Source organism: Bos grunniens, chromosome X (genome assembly GCF_055505025.1).
Source record: "Bos grunniens cultivar Pamir isolate PY7600 chromosome X, Bosgru_T2T1.0, whole genome shotgun sequence".
Classification (NCBI taxonomy): domain Eukaryota; kingdom Metazoa; phylum Chordata; class Mammalia; order Artiodactyla; family Bovidae; genus Bos; species Bos grunniens.
Window position 1 is genome coordinate 78,696,890 of NC_141194.1, and position 19,040 is coordinate 78,715,929.

Consider the following 19,040-nt stretch of genomic DNA (forward strand, 5'->3'; position numbering starts at 1 on the left):
TTTTTAATGCTTTATTTTATATTGGAATATAATTGGTTAGCAATGTTGCATTAACTTCCAGTGTACAGCAAAGTGTACACACACACATATATATAACACACACACACATATATAGATATATGTATATATACATATTCTTTTTCAAATTATTTTCCCATTTAGGTTCTTACAGACTATTCAGCAGAGTTCCCTGTGATATAGAGTTTTAGGTTATCCATTTTAAATAGAGCAGTGTGTACACATCAATCCAAAACATACTTAATTGATATATGTCTTTTATTATAAGTCACTTTAAATCAGCATGGGAAGTAATCAGATTGTACATTTTGCTAATGGTAATATTAATTAGTAAAATATTCCGTAGGCACAATACCAGACATTCGAACACAAGTGTCTTTTAACTTGAAAATCAAAAGCATAGGAAAGTATTGAGTAAAAGAGTCTTCCCCCAAAGAGAACTGGCACATTCTCTTTACTGACAGGAAAAACAAGAACGTTAATAACTGAACTATAATGAAGACTTTAAGTTAAACTAGTTAAAACCGAACATTATACTTTCTATAAATTGATGTTTGACTCAGGCGCTTGCTAATTTATCTTCCCTGCTTATAGAGTACAGGCAAGAGCATTTTGACTTTCATAATTACAAAATATCCTGAGAGAAAATTAATTTTGTTAGCAAATAGCAAATAATATAGTTCCTGTTCTTTTTGAAATATATTTTCTTCAATGACTATACCAACATATATTATCATTGTTCTCTCTTTCTAACATTATATAAATGGATTCATTTGAATCTCAATGGAGAAGAGGCACAGACTATTCAAAACTTGAATAATGAACATGTAGTTTTTTTTTAAACAATATGAAGAAGAAACATAATAAAGTTAAGATTCTAATAAAATATGTAAATGCTTGTAAGAAAACTTCATGATAAATGTGCCACTACATCTGCAACTGGTATTAATATCTACTTGGTTCACATCTAGTAAGTATATAAGATAATCAAAACAAACCAAAAATAAGGGGGAGAAGTTCATGCTGAACTGAAACTTGTGTAGAGCCACTAAACAATAGTGGACAAAGCAATACTCAGGAAAAGAAAATGTCAGTGTTGCTCAATTAAAATATTTTTTTTCCAGTCTACATGATTTCAAGTTATGAGTCCTTCATGAAAATATTATGGGAGAACTAATTAAGCAAAGTAAGCACTGATGGTATAAACAGCAGCAGAAGTTTTGCTGAGCAGATCTATTTAAACCTCAGATTAAAGATAAAACACCTAAAGAACTGATGGTAATAAAACACAATGGAAATGTTTCAATGGAAATATGGAAATAAGATCACCTTTTAGAGTATACTGGTGAAATTAGAGCAATGAGATACCACTACACACTTATCAGAAAGGTCAAATACAAAAATCTGACAAAGCATTTACTGGCAAAGATAAGGAACAACAGGAACTCTCATTTGTTGTTAGTGGGATTACAAAATGGTAGAGTCACTTTGGAAGCAATCTCTTACAGAGCTAAATATTGTCATACCACATGATCTAACAATTACCCTCCTAGTTAGTTCACCCAATGATTTGATAGCTAATGCCCACATAAAAACATGCACATCGATTTTATAACAGCTTAATTCATGCTCTCTCTCTCTCACACACACAAATTGGAAGCAACCAGTTCAGTTCAGTTCAGTTCAGTCTCTCAGTCGTGTCCGACTCTTTGCGATCCCATGAATTGCAGCATGCCAGGTCTCCCTGTCCATCACCAACTTCCGGAGTTCACTCAAATTCATGTCCATCGAGTTGGTGATGCCATCCAGCCATCTCATCCTCTGTCGTCCCCTTCTCTCCTCCTGCTCCAATCCCTCCCAGCATCAGAGTCTTTTCAAAGTGTCCTTTAATAGATGTATGGATAAACAAATAATGGTACATTAACATAACAGAATATTATTCAAGAATAAAAAGAAACAAGCTATCAAATAACAAAAAGAAATGGATGAAACCTGAATGAATGTTATTAAGTAAAGTAAGCTAGCCTTGAATAGGTTATATACTGCATGCAGCCAATTGTACAACATTCTGGGAAAGGGAAAACTGCAGAGAAGATAAAAAAAAAAAATATCAGAGGTTTTTTCTTTTGCATCACAAAAGTTCTACTAGTCTGGATACAGTATGTCAACCTTCAACAATTCCTCTTCTACAATGACACACAAATCCACCCAAACTGGAGTCATTGCCCCAGAGCTCATATACTGTAATGTTATTCTGTGCGTCTGCAGGAACCTCGACATTGGCAGAGTTGAGGTTAGGACCAGTTAGTAGTTTCAGATTCCACACCCTGGACACACATTTCACAAGGTCCATCTCAAGCAGGATTAATGTATCAAACATATAGTCTTTTTCTGGGGAAGCTTTTTTTCTTTTTCTTTCCCAGAGAGCCAAATGAACCACCCTAACGGGCAGGAGGAGTCTGCAGATTACTCTCGCCACTTTCTCCTGCCAACTACACTGTCACATATATCAGGACAATGAAAAAAAAGCCAGAGCAACTCAAACCAGTCTTGGGCATGCTCTGATAGATTCTGCCAAATTAGAACGTGTCCTCTGCAGAGGACCCTACCCTGGAGCTCCCCTGAGCCAAGAGGAAATGGCTCCTGGTGTACTGGTCTGCCCTGGCACCTGGAGACTGAGGACCAGGAAGGGCTGGGCCCTTGGTGATGTCATAAAGGGCCCATGTGGCCATTGTGAAAGGAGGTTTGCAGGGCCAACTGGAAGTAGGGCTTAAAGGTAAATGGGGACATTTTCAGCGAGCAAGTGAAAAAGAGTTTGGGAGTGACAAAATGCCATCTCCTTACCAGTGTATTCTTTCTGAACCTGATGTTCTACTGGAAGGGTGGATCCGTCTTCTATTCTCATTATTCCATTTGTTGAATCCAGATGCTGGGCTGAGCAGAACAGAGCCCTGGGCATGTGTCCCTGTGGAGCAGAGAGCCAAGTGAGAAAGAAAGATATTAAAGCAGAGGTCAGAAACTAGGAGCCACGTATATGTTTTGTGTGGACTACACTCTTTCTATAAATGACTGTGGTCAGTTGCTAAGTTGTGTCTGAGTCCTTAAGACCCCATGGACTGTAGCCCAACAGGCTCCTCTGTCCCTGGGGTTTCCCAGGCAAGAATCCTGTAGTGTGTAACCATTTCCTTCTTCATGCATAAGGGATGTTTTAGGGCAGTGAAACTATTCTGTATGATGTTATGGTAAATACATGGTATTACATGTTTGTCAAAACCCATAGAATCTTAACAGCAAAAAAAGTGAATCAATGTATGCATATTTAAAAAAACATTTGACATCAAGAATGGAATGCAGAATTTGACCAAACAATCAAATTATATTACAATTGTATGAAACCACCTCACTAAGATCCGTTGAATTAAGTAACTTTGGAAATGAATAGATTTTACAAGACTGAAATCAAAAGATAAAACCACTGAAATCTAGTTGGTAGTGTTTTTTCTCATAGAAGTATAGGTTAACAATCCTGATACTGTTACACATGCATACATGAATTGAACAGTTTAATATATGGCACATGAATATTCATAGATAATTATATTTCTTTGGTTAGCTGAAAGGGTCTAAGAGGAGTGATACTCTCAAATAATGAAAGAAAGAAGCACAGATCTTGGTTCCCAATACTGATTTCCAATAAAAGGAACCAGGCTTCTTGGAGGAATTAGTGATTGTAGGGCTCAGGGAGGAAATATAGAAGAGGAGTCTGGGGGAACTTATTCTATCGAAAAGGAAATGCTAAAAATATAATAATAATAATAAAGCCCCAGAATAATGAGGTTATGTCAAAGAAGACAGGAATGAGCTTCAAATGTCCAAAACTGTTAACAAGGTGAGCAATATAATAAATTAGTAAGTCATCTTTTGGGATTATACCCCAAACTATAAAATGAATATCTATGGGCCATACTGATATAATTAAATGATTGAATACATGTGAGACAATAGACCAATTTCCCATGAAGAAGAATTTCAGATAGTTGGCATAGATAATTCGACTTTCAGGGAGGTGGAGTGTAACTCCCTGTTCCTGAAGAGTGAGTTACATGTAGTGACTTCCTTCCAAAAAATACAACAATATGGAGAGGGATAAAAAGGAGTAACTTAACAGTGATATAACCTGACAAACACTACTTCAGCCAGGTGGTAAAAATCAGCATTACCAGTGATAAGGCTTGTTGATCATGTCACACGATTAAAAGGACATTCCACCTCTGCATTCTTCTTCCCCCAAAACCATGAAGTGACAGTGAATGTGAAAGTTGCTCAGTCGTGTCCAACTCTTCAAAACACCATGGACTATACTGTCCATGGGATTCTCTAGGCCAGAATACTGGAGTGGGTAGCCTTTCCCTTCTCTAGGGGATCTTCCAAACCAGGGATCAAACCTAGGTCTCCTTCATTGCATATGGGTTCTTTACCAGCTGAGACACAAGGGAACCTCCCCCCAAAAAATCCATAGTCCCAAGCTAATAGGAAAATCATCAGACAAATCCAAATTGGGAAACATTTTATAAAATACCTGATCAGTTCAGTTGCTCAGTCCTGTCCCACTCTTTGTGACCCCATGAATCGCAGCACTCCAGGGCTCCCTGTCCATCACCAACTCCCGGAGATCACTCAAACTCACCTCCATCGAGTCAGTGATGCCATCCAGCCATCTCATCCTCTGTCATCCCCTTCTCCTCCTGCCCCCAATCCCTCCCAGCATCAGTCTTTTCCAATGAGTCAACTCTTCGCATGAGGTGGCCAAAGTACTGGAGTTTCAGCTTTAGCATCATTCCTTCCAAAGAAATCCCAGGGCTGATCTCCTTCAGAATGGACTGGTTGGATCTCCTTGCAGTCCAAGGGACTCTCAAGAGTCTTCTCCAACACCACAGTTCAAAAGCATCAAATCTTTGGTGCTCAGCCTTCTTCACAGTCCAACTCTCACATCCATACATGACCACAGGAAAAACCATAGCCTTGACTAGATGGACATTTGTTGGAAAAGTAATGTCTCTGCTTTTGAATATGCCATCTAGGTTGGTCATAACTTTCCTTCCAAGGAGTAAGCATCTTTCAATTTCATGGCTGCAGTCACCATCTGCAGTGATTTTGGAGCCCAAAAAATAGTCTGACACTGTTTCCACTGTTTCCCCATCTATTTCCCATGAAGTGATGGGACCAGATGCCATGATCTTCATTTTCTGAATGTTGAGCTTTAAGCCAACTTTTTCACTCTCCACTTTCACTTTCATCAAGAGGCTTTTTAGTTCCTCTTCACTTTCTGCCATAAGGGTGGTGTCATCTGCATATCTGAGGTTATTGATATTTCTCCCGGCAATCTTGATTCCATTTTGTGTTTCTTCCAGTCCAGCGTTTCTCATGATGTACTCTGCATATAAGTTAAATAAGCAGGGTGACAATATACAGCCTTGACATCCTCCTTTTCCTATTTGGAGCCAGTCTGTTGTTCCCTGTCCAGTTCTAACTGTTGCTTCCTGACCTGCATACAGATTTCTCAAGAGGCAGGTCAGGTGGTCTGGTATTCTCATCTCTTTCAGAATTGTCCACAGTTTATTGTGATCCACATATCAAGGTCATAAAAAATAAGAAAAGTATGTGAAATTGTCACATCCAAGAACATGAAAGTCATGGCTACTACATGCAATGTGGGATCCAGGATGGGTTCCTGGCACAGAAAAAAGATATTAGGTAAAATTTAAGAAAATCTTAGAGGAAAAATCTTAGAAATAATGTAGCCACTCTAGTTTATAACAATATGGTTGATATTAGGGAACTTTCTGATATAAGGAAAATATCTTTGCTTTCTTGTAAATCTAAAATCTTTCCAAGGTTTTTTAAAGTTTATTTTCAAATCATAGAGCAATAGAGGCAACAATAACATTGTTTCCTGATGATACAATTGTGTATCTGGTGACTCCAAGTGAAAAGTACTCTATACAGTTAGCCTTTCCTATCCATGTGTTTCACATCCAAGGATTCATTCAACTCTGGATTAAAAATGTATATTAAAAAAAAAAAAAACTCCAGAAAGTTCCAAAAGTCAAGCTGCAAATTTAGCACATGCTGGCAACTGTTTACATATCTTTTACATTGTATTAGGTTCATAAGAAATTTAGAGATGTTTTAAAGTATATGGGAGGATGTGTGTAGTTTATATGCAAATACTAAAATGATATGATACTTATTTAAGGGACTTGAATGTCTGTGGATTTCGATATCTGATTGTTGGCAGGGGTGTCCTAGAACCAATCTCCCACAGATATCCAGGGAAAGCTGTATCTTAAAGGAATTGACCTAGATGGCTGGTTAAAAATAATAATATATAAAACAGTGATCCTAAATAACAAGTAATTACATTTATAAAGGAAGACACCATTTATAATAGCTACAAACAGATAAATATTAAGATTGTATTTAAGAACAAATATGCAATAGCTATTTGAAGAAAATTCTGAAATGCTACTGAAAAATGCAATGAAATGGAAAGATATCACTTCGGGGAAGATGAAAATATTTTATACAGATATCAATTGTCCCCAGATTATTCTATAATTACAATAAGATTTTAGCAAGAATACTAATATGTTTGGTGTGGGAAATAAGCTTATTCTAAAACGTATGTGGAAAAATAAACATGTAACAAGAGGCAGGACATTTCTGAAAAAGAATAATGAGCATGAAGGCTATACTTACCAGATTTTAAAGCATGTGGATAGCTGACATACTTACATAGAGAAGTACTGTTTTACAACTAGTACTGGTACATGGCTAGCCTTAGTTCATGAGGTAACAAGTGAAAGCAGAAATCAACTACACACACACATATACACACATACAGCTTTTGTCTGAATGTGGCACCCCCAAAATTTATGTTTTGATAATTAGGCTGTACTTAAGTGTCTGTGGAAATGAGAACCATTCCACTTTCCTCTGACAAGGTGGGCTTAAAGCACCTTGAAGAACATTTAATTCTGGGCCACCTACAAGAAAACTTCCATCCCACTTTATTTTCTCAGTGTTCATGTAGCTTGCCTCAGTTTCCTAGTTTCCAGTCTGAAACCCCTGTCTTCAGACTGTGAGAATGCACTGAATACACTTGCCCTTGCTCCTCTTGGAGCTGTCTTTTACCATTTTGAAGACACACGTTGGTCTGCTCCATATTCCCTGAACATGCCTATATAGACTCCTCCCCAGGCAGCAAAACCCTTATGCTTTATGATGTCAGCAAGTCACTTCCCCAGGCAGTGGTGGCCGTGGCTGAGCCTTGACATCACACAGCCTCATTCTGACACCATCGTCATCTCTCTAAATTCACACTGATGTGTCACATGTCAGGGGTAGTGTGTCACCTACAAATCTGGCTTCACAGCCACAGTGTTCAGGCTTTCATTCTGTTCTCTCTCACCTTTCAACATTACCTAGTTTTAATATCTTCCCTAAAATTCCTCCTTGATAATTCAGCCCTATTTAAGTGCCTGTGCAAATGAAGATCATTCCACTTTCCTCTTAAAAAGTGGTCTTAAAGCACCTTGAAGTCCATTTAATTCTGGGCCACCTACCAGAAAACTTCCATCCCATCTCCTTTTCTGTGTTCACCTAGCTCTCTCTCCTCAGTTTTCCCATTTCCAAACTGAAAACCCTGTCTTCAGGCTGTGAGATTGCACTGTATAAGCTTGACCTTGCTGCACTTGGAGCTGTCTCTTGACATTTTAAAGGCTCGCAGTGGTCTGCTCAAGAGCCCCTGAGCACCCCTATACATAACCCTCCTCACAGGGCAACACACTTATTCATTATGAAGTCAGCAAGTCATATCATCCAGCCAATGGTGGCCCTGGGTTAGGCTTGACATCACAAAGCCTCATCCTGACACCTCTAGGGGAGGATGGCCATAAATTCAGATGGCTTGGTGGGATAAAAGGTTCATTTATGCTCCTTATGAGACCACGAAACTCACCTACATCTTCATCTCTCTTACTCCACACTATTTGAAAAATGGCAGGGTTAGTATTTCTCTTACATACCTGGCTTCACAGCCACAGTATTCAGGCATTCATTCTGTTCCTTCTCACCTTTCACCGTTATCTAGATTTTAATATCTTGTCTAAAATCCCTTCATGATAATTAGGCTGTATTTAAGTGTCTGTGGAAACGAGAATCATTCCACTTTCCTCCTACAAGGCGATCTGAAAGCACCTTGAAGGCCATCTAATTGTGGACCACCTACCAGAAAATTTTCCCATTCCACCTCTTCTCAGTGTTCACATAGCTCTCCTCAGGTTTCCAGTTTCCAGTCTGAAACCCCTGTCTTCAGGCTGTGAGAATGCACTGAATACATGTGCCTTTCCTCCACGTGCTGTCTTTTGCCATTTTGTTTTTGCAGTGGTCTGCTCCAGGGCCCCTGAACACCCCTATATACATCCCTGCCCAGGAGGCACACCCTTAAGTTTTATAAGGTCATCCATTCACTTCCATAGCCAATGGTGGCCCTGGGTGAGCCTTGACATCACAAAGCCCCTTCCTGACACCTCTAGGGCAGGATGGGGAGAAATTAAGATGGTTTGGTGGGATAAAAGAAGTATTTTGAGTGCCCCTTATGAGCCCGCGAACCTCACCTGCCATCTTCATCTCTCTAACTCAATACTGATGTGTCACATGGCAGTGGTAAGTGTGTCTCCTCCGAAACTGGTCTCACAGCCACAATATTCATGTTTTCATTCTGTTCTCCCTCACCTTTCACCATTATCTAGTTTGTAATATTTTGCCTAAAATCCCTCCTTGATAATTAGGCTGTGTTTAAGTGTCTGCTTTCCTTGTACAAGGTGGTCTTAAAACACCTTGAAGTCCATTTAATTCTGGGCCACCAACCAGAAAACTTCCATCCTACCTCCTTTTCTCAGTGTTCACGTAGATCTCCTCAGTTTTCCAGTTTCCAGTCTGAAACCCCTGTCTTAAGGCTGTGAGAATGCACTGAATTCACTTGCCTTTGCTCCACTTGGAGCTGCTGTTTGCAGTTTTGAAGACTGACAGTGGTCTGCTCCAGGGACTGCCCCTGTACCAACGGGGGACGCCTACACCACCCAGGCAGTTTTGTGCTTCATCCATGTGAGAATTGGTGAGGCTGCCGCCCCCTGCAATGGCCCTGTGACCCCGAGGACCCTCTGTATCTCCTCTGCATGAGGGGCAGGGGGTGTTGGCCTCCATGGACCACAGAGACGCCCCCTCTCACAGGCACAGTGTGCAGCTCTTTGGAGCCAAGCTTGCGTGTGCCACTCGCCTGCCCCCTCCTCACCAGTCTTACTCTTGCCACCCGTCTAGGTCTGCTGGGGCTGTTCCCAGCCCCCCTCATCTTGCGGAGTTTGTGGGCAATTTCTGGCCTCCCCTGGCACGTGGCTGCATCCCTCCCAGCTGCTTCACATAACCATCTCCTTCCGGGGTCTTCACATCCCCTCTGTCTGCACCTGTGTCCCAATTTCCCCTTTGTAGAAGGACACCAGTCACACTGGGTTTGGGTCACCCTAATGGCCCCATTTTAGCTTGATCACTTCTGAAAAGAAACCCCCCCAAACAAGGTAACAATTCTGCATTCTCGCTAACAGGGTAGGGTTCCAACATATGAATTTGTGGGGACACGTTCAGCCTGTAAAAGGACCCCCATCGTCTGCTGTTTCTCTATCAGGGGTTGTGTCACTGGGCTCATCACTAACTGCACCTCCTTGGCTTGTGAAGAGGGTGAGAATGGGGCCTCCCCAGCCCCACCACAGTGGGTGTGTGCAGGGGTAGGGGGTAGCACCGGGGAGGAAAGCCCTCTGGAGGGGTGGGAGCAGGGAGGGGTTGGCCTGTCCTGTGCATGGCACTGTACCCCACCCCCTGCCCTTTGGGCCCTTTCAGCCTCCATTGTCCTCACTGCCTCTCCCTGCTGTGCAACCCAGGTCAGCCCACGGGGTCACCCTGGACACCATGGGGCGAGTGCTCTGCCTCTTGTGGCCCAGCCCGACACCATAGACACTTCTGCACCAGACCCCCCGGCGGAGTGCCATCCAGCATGGCCCCACTGCCCCTGTTGGCCTCGGTGCCCCTTCTTTGCCCAGGCCCCGAGGCAGAGGAGGAGCCCTGCCTCCTGCTGGAGTGTGACCGTGCATCCCATGGAACCCAGATGTGCCCGTCACCTTGGCCCAGCCAAGCCCAGCCCATCGCCACTGCTTTCTCTTGTATTCCCTGGGAGCTGGAGGCTGGGATACTAGGGGACCCTGGTCCAGCTGTAGCCAGAGCTGTCGGGGGGCGGGGGAGGGTCTCCGGAGCCGGACCTGAGCCTGTGACCAGCCCCCACCCCAGGGCCTGGGGGATTACTGCGAAGGGCCTCGGACCCAGGGGGCGGCCTGCCAGGCTCTGCCATGCCCAGGTACCTGCCAGGGACGGCGATGGAGGTCAAGGAAGAGAGGTGGGAAAGCTGCAGGGGGCATTCTGGGGAGGCGAGCGGGGAGGTGGTGGGGCGGGGGAGTGACCTGCACACCTGTTACCCACCCAGCGCCCTCCCCCGTGCAGTGACCAACTGCACCGCCATTGAAGGAGCCAAGTACAGTGCCTGTGGTCCTCCCTGCCCTTGCTCCTGCAATGACCTTGTGGTGAGTCTGGGCTCCTCACGGTGACGTTGCTGGACGGCAGGGTGTGGCCCCTGTGACCTGGGGCCGTCCGCGGTTGGGGGGAAGGATAGGGGTCAGCACCCAGCTGGCCTGGCTCCTGGTTCTCGAAAGCAGTGGGAGTGAGCCTCATGTAGCAGCCCTTGTCGTCCTTACCTCATATCCGTTTCTCGGTTGACAAGTTTTATGATAGAAACAGCAGGAACACACAGGAAAAGGGCCGTCCTCTTGGTGGATCATCCGAAACCCCCCCGCGTGGGGCGCGTTGGTGAGCTGACCTTGACCCTGTGCGCGCACGAGTGCGCATGCGTGTGTCGGGGCTTGGGGCCAGTCCAGGACCATGGAGAGGGGACGCAGGCCGGCCGCCTGCAGGGGTGCGCGGTCCAGTGGCGCCTGCGCAGTGGCGAGGAAGCGGTCCCGAGTGAAAAGATGCTGGAGCAAACAGCTAGGGCGAAGGGATGGCGCTTTGAGAAGCCCTGCTTGGGCCTGTCCGAGGGCGGGAGGCTCCACACGGAGGCGGGAGGAACAGGACCCGGTGCCCGGTCCCGGCCTCTCACATTGAGCTCCGGCACCTTCCCAAACGCCCACCACTCCCGCCAGCTTTCCGGTCCCTGGCCCCCTCCGTCTTAGGAGATCTGTGTTGATCCTCACTCAACTCTCCACGGGGCCCATCGTCTGGCGGATACGCCAAACAGGGAAGCTCCTCGCAGGCTGTCTCTTCCCCACTCCCCTGGAGGAAAAACTCCAGTGAAAACTCGGCATAAACTGTGTTTAGAAAAGACAGCTATGAACTGGAGCATCGCACTTCCCCTCCTCTGCCCCCCGCAGTCTCCTTCTTTACTTCATCGTGGCTCCCAGGCGCCCCTCCTCCATCCCACAGCAGTCCCCTTGGACCCCGCATTCCACTGACCCAGGGCCCTCCCTTCCTTGTCCTCCAGCACTGCGTTTGGCGCTGCTAGCCCGGCTGTTACTGCCCTCCCAGGCCAGGTGCTGAGTGCCGATGGCTCCGTCTGCGTGCAGCCGGGTCACTGCAGCTGCCTGGACCTGCTGACCGGGGAGCGGCACCGTCCGGGCGCCCAGCTGGCTAGGCTCGACAGCTGCAACTACTGGTGAGGGCCGGGGGTGGGGCGTGTGTGCAGGATGCCACAGGTGAGGGCAGGGCTAGTCCACTCCGTGTCTCGCGCACCCAAGCTCTCCCAGTCTCAGCTGATGCACACTAGGCTCCCATAAGCCCTGGGAAGATGCAGCAGGTACCCTAACCCCTGATCTGATAGGTTTGGCAACTGAGGCAGCCAGCTCTGGGGGTCTGGGAGACTTCAGAGCACTAGACTTGTGCTTTGAGGGGGCAGGGGTTGGCGGTGTGGTGTTTCCTCCTACTGTCTAGCCTCCTTCAGCTGCAGACGACCTGTGGTCACCTCACCATAAGACCGAGTCTGTAGGATACCTGAGAGTGCCTTGAGTGGGTCAGAGAGCAGGGGCTGCAGGTGCTGGAGAGGGGGGAGTGGGGACTGAGACCTCAGAGGGCAGTGAAGGTGATTGAGCTCTTCATTCACCTTGGAACACTAACTACAGAACTTTGTGCCTCAGAATTTCTTCAGTTTCTTTAGGTGGGACTGTTCTGAGAAGCTTCCTTGGTCAAATTTGCTTAGATGTGCTTATTCACCCTCACGGTTACCCTGGCCATCTGGGGAAAACAAGAGAGGGAGCACAGAAGGGCATTGGTTTGGGGAAGAGGGTGAAGACGGATGGGAGTGATGGCGTAAGGAAAAGGGGTGTGGGCAGAGGAAAGGGCTATGTGCCAGGCAAGGACAGAGCAGGGGGTATATGAGGTGGTATCAATGGGCAAGAGGACCATGGGAGAGTTCAGCTCACCTTGACTTGTTTTGGACCTCAGTTGATAGGAGGTCTTCATCTTTTCCTCCTGGGTATCTAGAGCTGGCTGTTCCAAAACAACTCTAGAGCCTTGTGGCTTCTCAGTCATCTTAGTCATTTTGAAGACTCCCAGTGGTCTGCTCTAGAGCCCCTGAGCACCCCTATATATACCCATCCCAGGGGGGCACACCGTTATGCTTCATGAGGTCAGCAAGTCACTTCCCCAGCCAATAGTGGCCCTGGGTGAGCCTTGATATCACAAAGCCCCATCCTGACACCTGTACGGGAGATGGGGAGCAACTCTGATAATTTTGTGGGAGAAACGAGGCATTTGTAATGCCCTTAAGAGCTCTCCAAACTCACCTGCCATCCTCACCTCTCTATGTCACCTCTGATGGGTCACATTGCAGAGCAAGTATGTCGCCTCCAAACTTTGCCACGCAGCCACAGTATTCAGACTTTCATTCTGTTCTCTCACCTTTCACCATTAACTAGTTTTTAATATCTTGCCTACAATCCCTTCATCATAACCAGGCTGTATTGAAGTGTCTGTGGAAATGAGAATCATTCCACTTTCGTCCTACAAGGTGGTCTGAAAGCACCCTGAAGTCCATTTTGTTGTGGGCCACCTACCAGAAAACTTTCCCATCACACCTGCTTTTCTCAGTGTTCATGGAGCTCTTCTCAGTTTTTTAGTTTCCTGTCTGAAACCCCTGTCTTCAAGCTGTGAGACTGCACTTGCCCTTGCTCCACTTGGCCTCCCTTGTGGCTCAGCTGGTAAAGAATCTGCCTGTCATGTGGGACACCTGGGTTCCATCCCTGGGTTAGGAAGATCCCCTGGAGAAGGGCATGGCAAGCCACTCCAGTATTCTTGCCTGGAAAATCTCCAAGGCCAGAGGAGCCTGTTGTGCTTACAGTCCATGAGTTCGCAAAGAGCTGCACACATGAACACATTCTGTATAAAAACTCTTAGCAAACTAGAAATAGAAAACTTCTTCTACCTGATGAAGGTAATAAACTGTATAACTAACACCACACTTTATGGTAGAACACTGAGTACTTTACTTCTAAGATCTGAATCAACAAAAAGTTGTCCACTCTCATTATACTGAATTTCTGTCCATGAAGTCATGGATTGAGAAATGATTGAGAAGTTATCCAGTTTGGAGTAGAAGAATTAAACTGTTCTTATTTGTCAGTGACACCTATGTAGAATATCCAATGAAATCTAGAGCAACCATAGAATAACTAAAACTAAGAAGTAACTTAAGCAATGTTGCAAGATATACAGCTGATATATGAAATGTAATCAATTGATTTGCTATATAGTAGGGCAGACAACAGAAAATTAAAATAAAAAATAATAACTGTAACATTGAAGTATGAAAAACTTAAGAATCTGGCAAAATATATTAAAGGCACCAATGCAAAAAAAATGGACACAAATTTGAACATGAAATTCACTAAAAAAAGATATATAGCTGGCAGCTAAGCACACAGGGTACAACAAAAGGATGGCTTTAATGAGAGAACAGAGAAGAACAAGTGTGATGAAGAGGAGAAAATATTTGAAATTTCATGCTCTGCTTATGGGAATACAAGATGGTATAGCCAAGATAGAAAAGAGTTTGGATGCTTCTTAAAAGGATAAACTTTGGGTTACCATATGACCCAGCTATCCCATTCCTAGGTTTATACCAATAAGCATGAAAAAAAAAAAAGTTTTCTCAAAGACGAGCACATTAATGCCCATAGCAGTCATTTCTAATAGTCAAAAATTTGAGATGAACAAGATGGTGGAGGAGTAGGTAGATGTGTAATACCTCTAACTAGAGACATCTCAGGAGTACATCTTCAGACACAGAAGTGCTTGCAGAACACCAGCTGAGAGCTGACAGGAGTACCTGACCAGCAGAAAAGAATATATAGAACCACTAAATTTGATAGGATGAAGGAACCAGGGGAAAAACAGTAGTGTTAGTAGGACTGGACCTGCCCTCCATGGGTGGGAGAACTGAAGTAGGTATACAGTCACCACATTGGGGCAATTGTCTGGATCAGAGGAGAAACATTTAAGGCTGAGAGTGAAACAGCTGATCTGTGGCAGCCTAAATGGAATGAAAATAAAACATTATTTTCATTGGCCTCGCTGCAGCCATACAAACCCCAGACAGGGATGTAGGTCCCCTAGAAGGCACAACAGCTGGGAGCTGGAGGTGGTGATTGTGGAGCAATCCCAGTGTGAGGGCTGCTGTTGACTATGGAGAGACTGATTGAGGGGATGTGTGGGAGGAGATTGTGGTGGGAAATGCCTGCGGAGGTAAGCCAGGCAGCCATGGAAGCAAGGTGATATTGCTGAGTCATGTGTAGGGGATGGAGCCATCACCATAGCCTCTCTCTTTCCACATGCCAGCATCAGCAGCTGAAAAATAGAGAGGCTGGCCCATCAAGCACCTGACTCACTGAACTACAGAGTAGTACTCCACCCAGGAAGCCCCTGTAAGTGCCTGATGAGCTGAACTACAGAGTAGCACCCCAGCAAAGGGGGCCCCTCTATGTGCCTAACACACTGGACAACAGATAAGGACCCCACTCTAATTGGGTGGAGCTATGGAGAAAAACTAGCCAAAGAGGCCTCTTGATAGCCAGCTACAAGAGGCTGGAAAAAGACTCTGATAGGGCCATAACTCCTGTGGCGGAGGCAGTCTGAGTCCCTGCACACTTGGCGCTGCCAGGGTCCCTGCAAGCCAAGCAGCTGTGCCAACTTCATGCTCAACTCTCACCGGGAAAGGGCTGCCACAGGCAAATAATGTCTTGTGTCTATACAGGCAGAGTTGCTTCAATAGTGTGACTCTTTTCTACCCTGTAGACTGTGGCCTGCTAGGATTCTCTGTCAGTAGGAGATTTTCCAGGCAAGAATAATGAAGTATATTGGCCAATACTGTGTGCCCTTCTAGAGCACTACATTTCCTGCTGCTGTAGTCGCCAACCCCCCTGAGTACCTGGTGCTGCCAGAACCCCTGTGACCCAAGCAGCTGCCCCACCTCCACACCTGGCCCTCACAGGGGCAAGCCCAAGTCCTCCAGGGCAGCCTCAGGAGCAAACCCCAGTGGACAAAATACATGAAGAGATAGAAATAAAACCACAATTGAAACCCAGGGGCAATGTGGCTAAGAAAGAAGACCCAAAAACCTTTCTACCAGCTGTACAAGCTGCAGATTAAATCCACACTATCAACTAGGCAGACTCTGTTTATGGAATATGTAAAACGTCATTGAGAGCTCCCACAAAAGAATACACCCTAGTTCTGATAGCTGTAGAAAGAACACATAGAAGTAGGACCAGATTAGTACCTGAACTGCAGTCACAGGAGGTCCAGAGATCAGCACAATACTGGAGGGAATCCTGGGGAGGTGAGGTGGACTGTGACTTTCAGCTATGATTTGGACTCTGACAGCAGTGACTCAAGATAAAAATATATTATTCTTCTGTTTTGATTTGCTCTGTAGAATCTTTTGGATCCCCACCCCCTGTTGTAGTTGTAGATTTTATTGGCACTATGAAATCTATTGAAGCTTTTGAGCGCTTTTTTTCCTCAAATTTTTTATTGCTTTTATAAATGTTTCTCTACTTCTACGTTGGGCTTTTGAAGTTCTGTGGAGTTTTCCTTTTATTTTTCTTTTATCTTTCTCTAATTTTAGTTTTTCATTTTTTTAACATATTATTATTATTCTACATTTGTTACTTTGTTTGCTTTTCTCACTGTTCTTTTCCCCTTGCAGTTAATTATTAACATAAATAAATCATCTTTATCTACCTCTGTTCAACTGTGCATATCTATTCTTTCTTTCTTTCCTTTCCTCTCAAAATATGTTAGTTTTAGTTGCTTTATTCCCCAACTAGAATCTTGCTCTAGTTTTGTTTTCCAGTTTGTGCTTTAGTTAGTTTTGTTCTTGTAGATATAATTTTAGTTTCCTTTGTTTGTCAGGTCAATTTAATGTACTTATTTTTGTTTTACTATTTTGATGTTCCTTGTGGGTATATATGTGGAGAAGGCAATGGCAACCCACTCCAGTACTCTTGCCTGGGAAATCCCATGGACAGAGGAGCCTGGTGGGCTGCAATCCATGGGGTCACGAAGAGTCGGACACGACTGAGCAACCGCACTTTCACTTTTCACTTTCATGCACTGGAGAAGGAAACGGCAACCCACTCCAGTATGCTTGCCTGGAGAATCCCAGGGAGGGGAGCCTGGTGGGCCACCGTCTATGGGGTCACACAGAGTCGGACACGACCGACATGACTTAGCAGCAGCAGCAGCAGCATGGGTATATATGTATATTTGGATATTCAATCACACATTTTATTGTTGTTATAAACCTCTGCCTCTACGTTGATCTTTTGTTGTTCTGTGGAGTTTTCTTTTTCTTTTTCCTTTTAACTGTCTTCTTCTATTTTGTTGTTGTTGTTCTTTTTCATACTTTTAATTAAAAAAATTTTTAACCTATTATATTTTTTCTACATTTATTCCTATTGCTGCACATTGTAGCCATAAAAAATTAAATAAATGAATATGTATATATATGTATGTATATATACACACAATGTATATAACACATATATGTTTATAGGTGAATCACTTTGTTGTAAAGCAATAATTAACACAACATTGTAAATCAACTATACTTCAAATAAAAAGTAACAAGACTGGGGAAAAAATAGATCGGTGTATTTCATTGTACATAAAGTTTTTATTTCAAAGAATACTACTGTAAACAAACATAGCTCACTACTGAATGGCAGGCTTGCTAAAATACTTACGGAGATGCATACTGATGTCTGCAATTTATCACAAAATGCACCAGGGAATAAGAGGGATTCATGGATGGCTAGAGGGATGGACAAAAGGATAATTACATGACAAATGAAGTACCATAAAATGGTTACAGTAGAATCGAGGTGGGAAGTCTTTATGTATTAGCTAGAAAAAATTTTCAAATTTGTGGAATGTTTGAAAATTTTTATAATAAAATATTCAGGAAAGTACAGAGCAAAGAACAATTAAAACCAAAATGCACATGAAGTATAATTCCAACTTTAAAAATATGTGCTGAAACATGATGGGGAGGAAATTGGTTAGAATATGCACTGTGGTAAAAGTAATCATGGTTTTGGCTTACTTTTTCACACTCCATGCACTGACCAAGTTCTTTCCCCAATATCCACAGACTACATTTTCCATAATAAAAGTAGCATCCCCTTTCCTCTGGCCCAAGGGAGACAGGCTTACTGGGCAGCATCATCGCCCTGCTTGTGCTTCCCTCCCTGTGATCTTGGCTTTGAGCACGTGCTTGGGCTACCTGAGTCCTCCAATCACAGCTCGAGCAATGTGTACCTCTTGGCTTCACAAGGCTGAACAATCCTATGGCTAACTCATCTGTTTGGAGTCCCAGGTGCAGACCCACCCATCCTGGCTTCATCTTGGCCCAACATGGCACTACCTGCCTTCATTTACTTTTTTCTCTCCAATATTTCAGTGTAAAGTAAATAGTTTATTGAAAAGTCCATGTGGAAAGGCACACAGGTGAACTCAGAGGGAGTCGCCCGGCACCCCATAATTCTTTTAATGTACACCCTCTAGCTTCCTGGAATTTTCTCAGTTATTTAAATTTCTTAACTTGAGTTATCTTTGTCCAGAAGCTAAAAAGGGAAAATTTACACTGCATCGTAAAACTCCTGTAAATAAACAAGGAATTATAAAAACAAGAATTGAGAAATATTTGGAAGATAGCTGACAGAGGGCTCATTTACCTAATTTATGCACAGTTAAAAAGTCAAAATAAAAAAAGAAGATGAAAAATCCAATAGAAGACAACCATGAAGTAAACATACAGTAAAAACAAATACAAATTACTGAAAAGAAAAAAAGAGAAAAATCACCAAAAAGCAGGAGGAAATGTTTAAACTAATTGGTAATAAAAATAAATTCAAGCGAAAACAATAATGGAATACAATTTTCACCATGCAATTTGCCAAAGTTCAATGAGAAAGTTGAAAGATACCAAATGTTTCCTCCAAATTGAGGATGAGGGATTGGAAAATGAGTGCTCATGCAGTGTTGTGAAAGCATAGTGTGATGCAACTTTCTGAAGGATAATTTGACATTATCTAGTAAATTTATAACTACATTGAGCCACTTAGCAAGATCCTGCTTGGAATTTACATTGCAGAAATATTTATGCAATTTCACCAAGATTATATATATGATGCTCAATGGAATTTTTTCTCAGCATCCTAGGAAATATTTTTAGTATCCTTGCCCACACTGCACTTTCCGCATGCAACCCCTCTTCTCAGTTCCATTAGTATAGATTACTTTTGCTTCATCTAGAACTTCCTATAAATGGAGCCCACAGTATGTACACTGTTCTGTTACTTTCTGCTGTA

General features: G+C 43.6%; 1 long non-coding RNA gene across 1 annotated transcript; it reads right to left on the reverse strand.

Moving 5' to 3' along the window:
* Nucleotides 1-258: 258 nt before the first annotated feature.
* LOC147340743 (uncharacterized) lies at nt 259-11,213 on the reverse strand. Its single transcript, XR_015159066.1, has 3 exons — nt 10,878-11,213; nt 2,863-2,983; nt 259-1,902 (listed from the first exon to the last, which is right to left on the reverse strand). It is a non-coding gene; the product is annotated as an uncharacterized LOC147340743 (long non-coding RNA).
* Between the last annotated feature and the right edge of the window lie 7,827 nt (nt 11,214-19,040).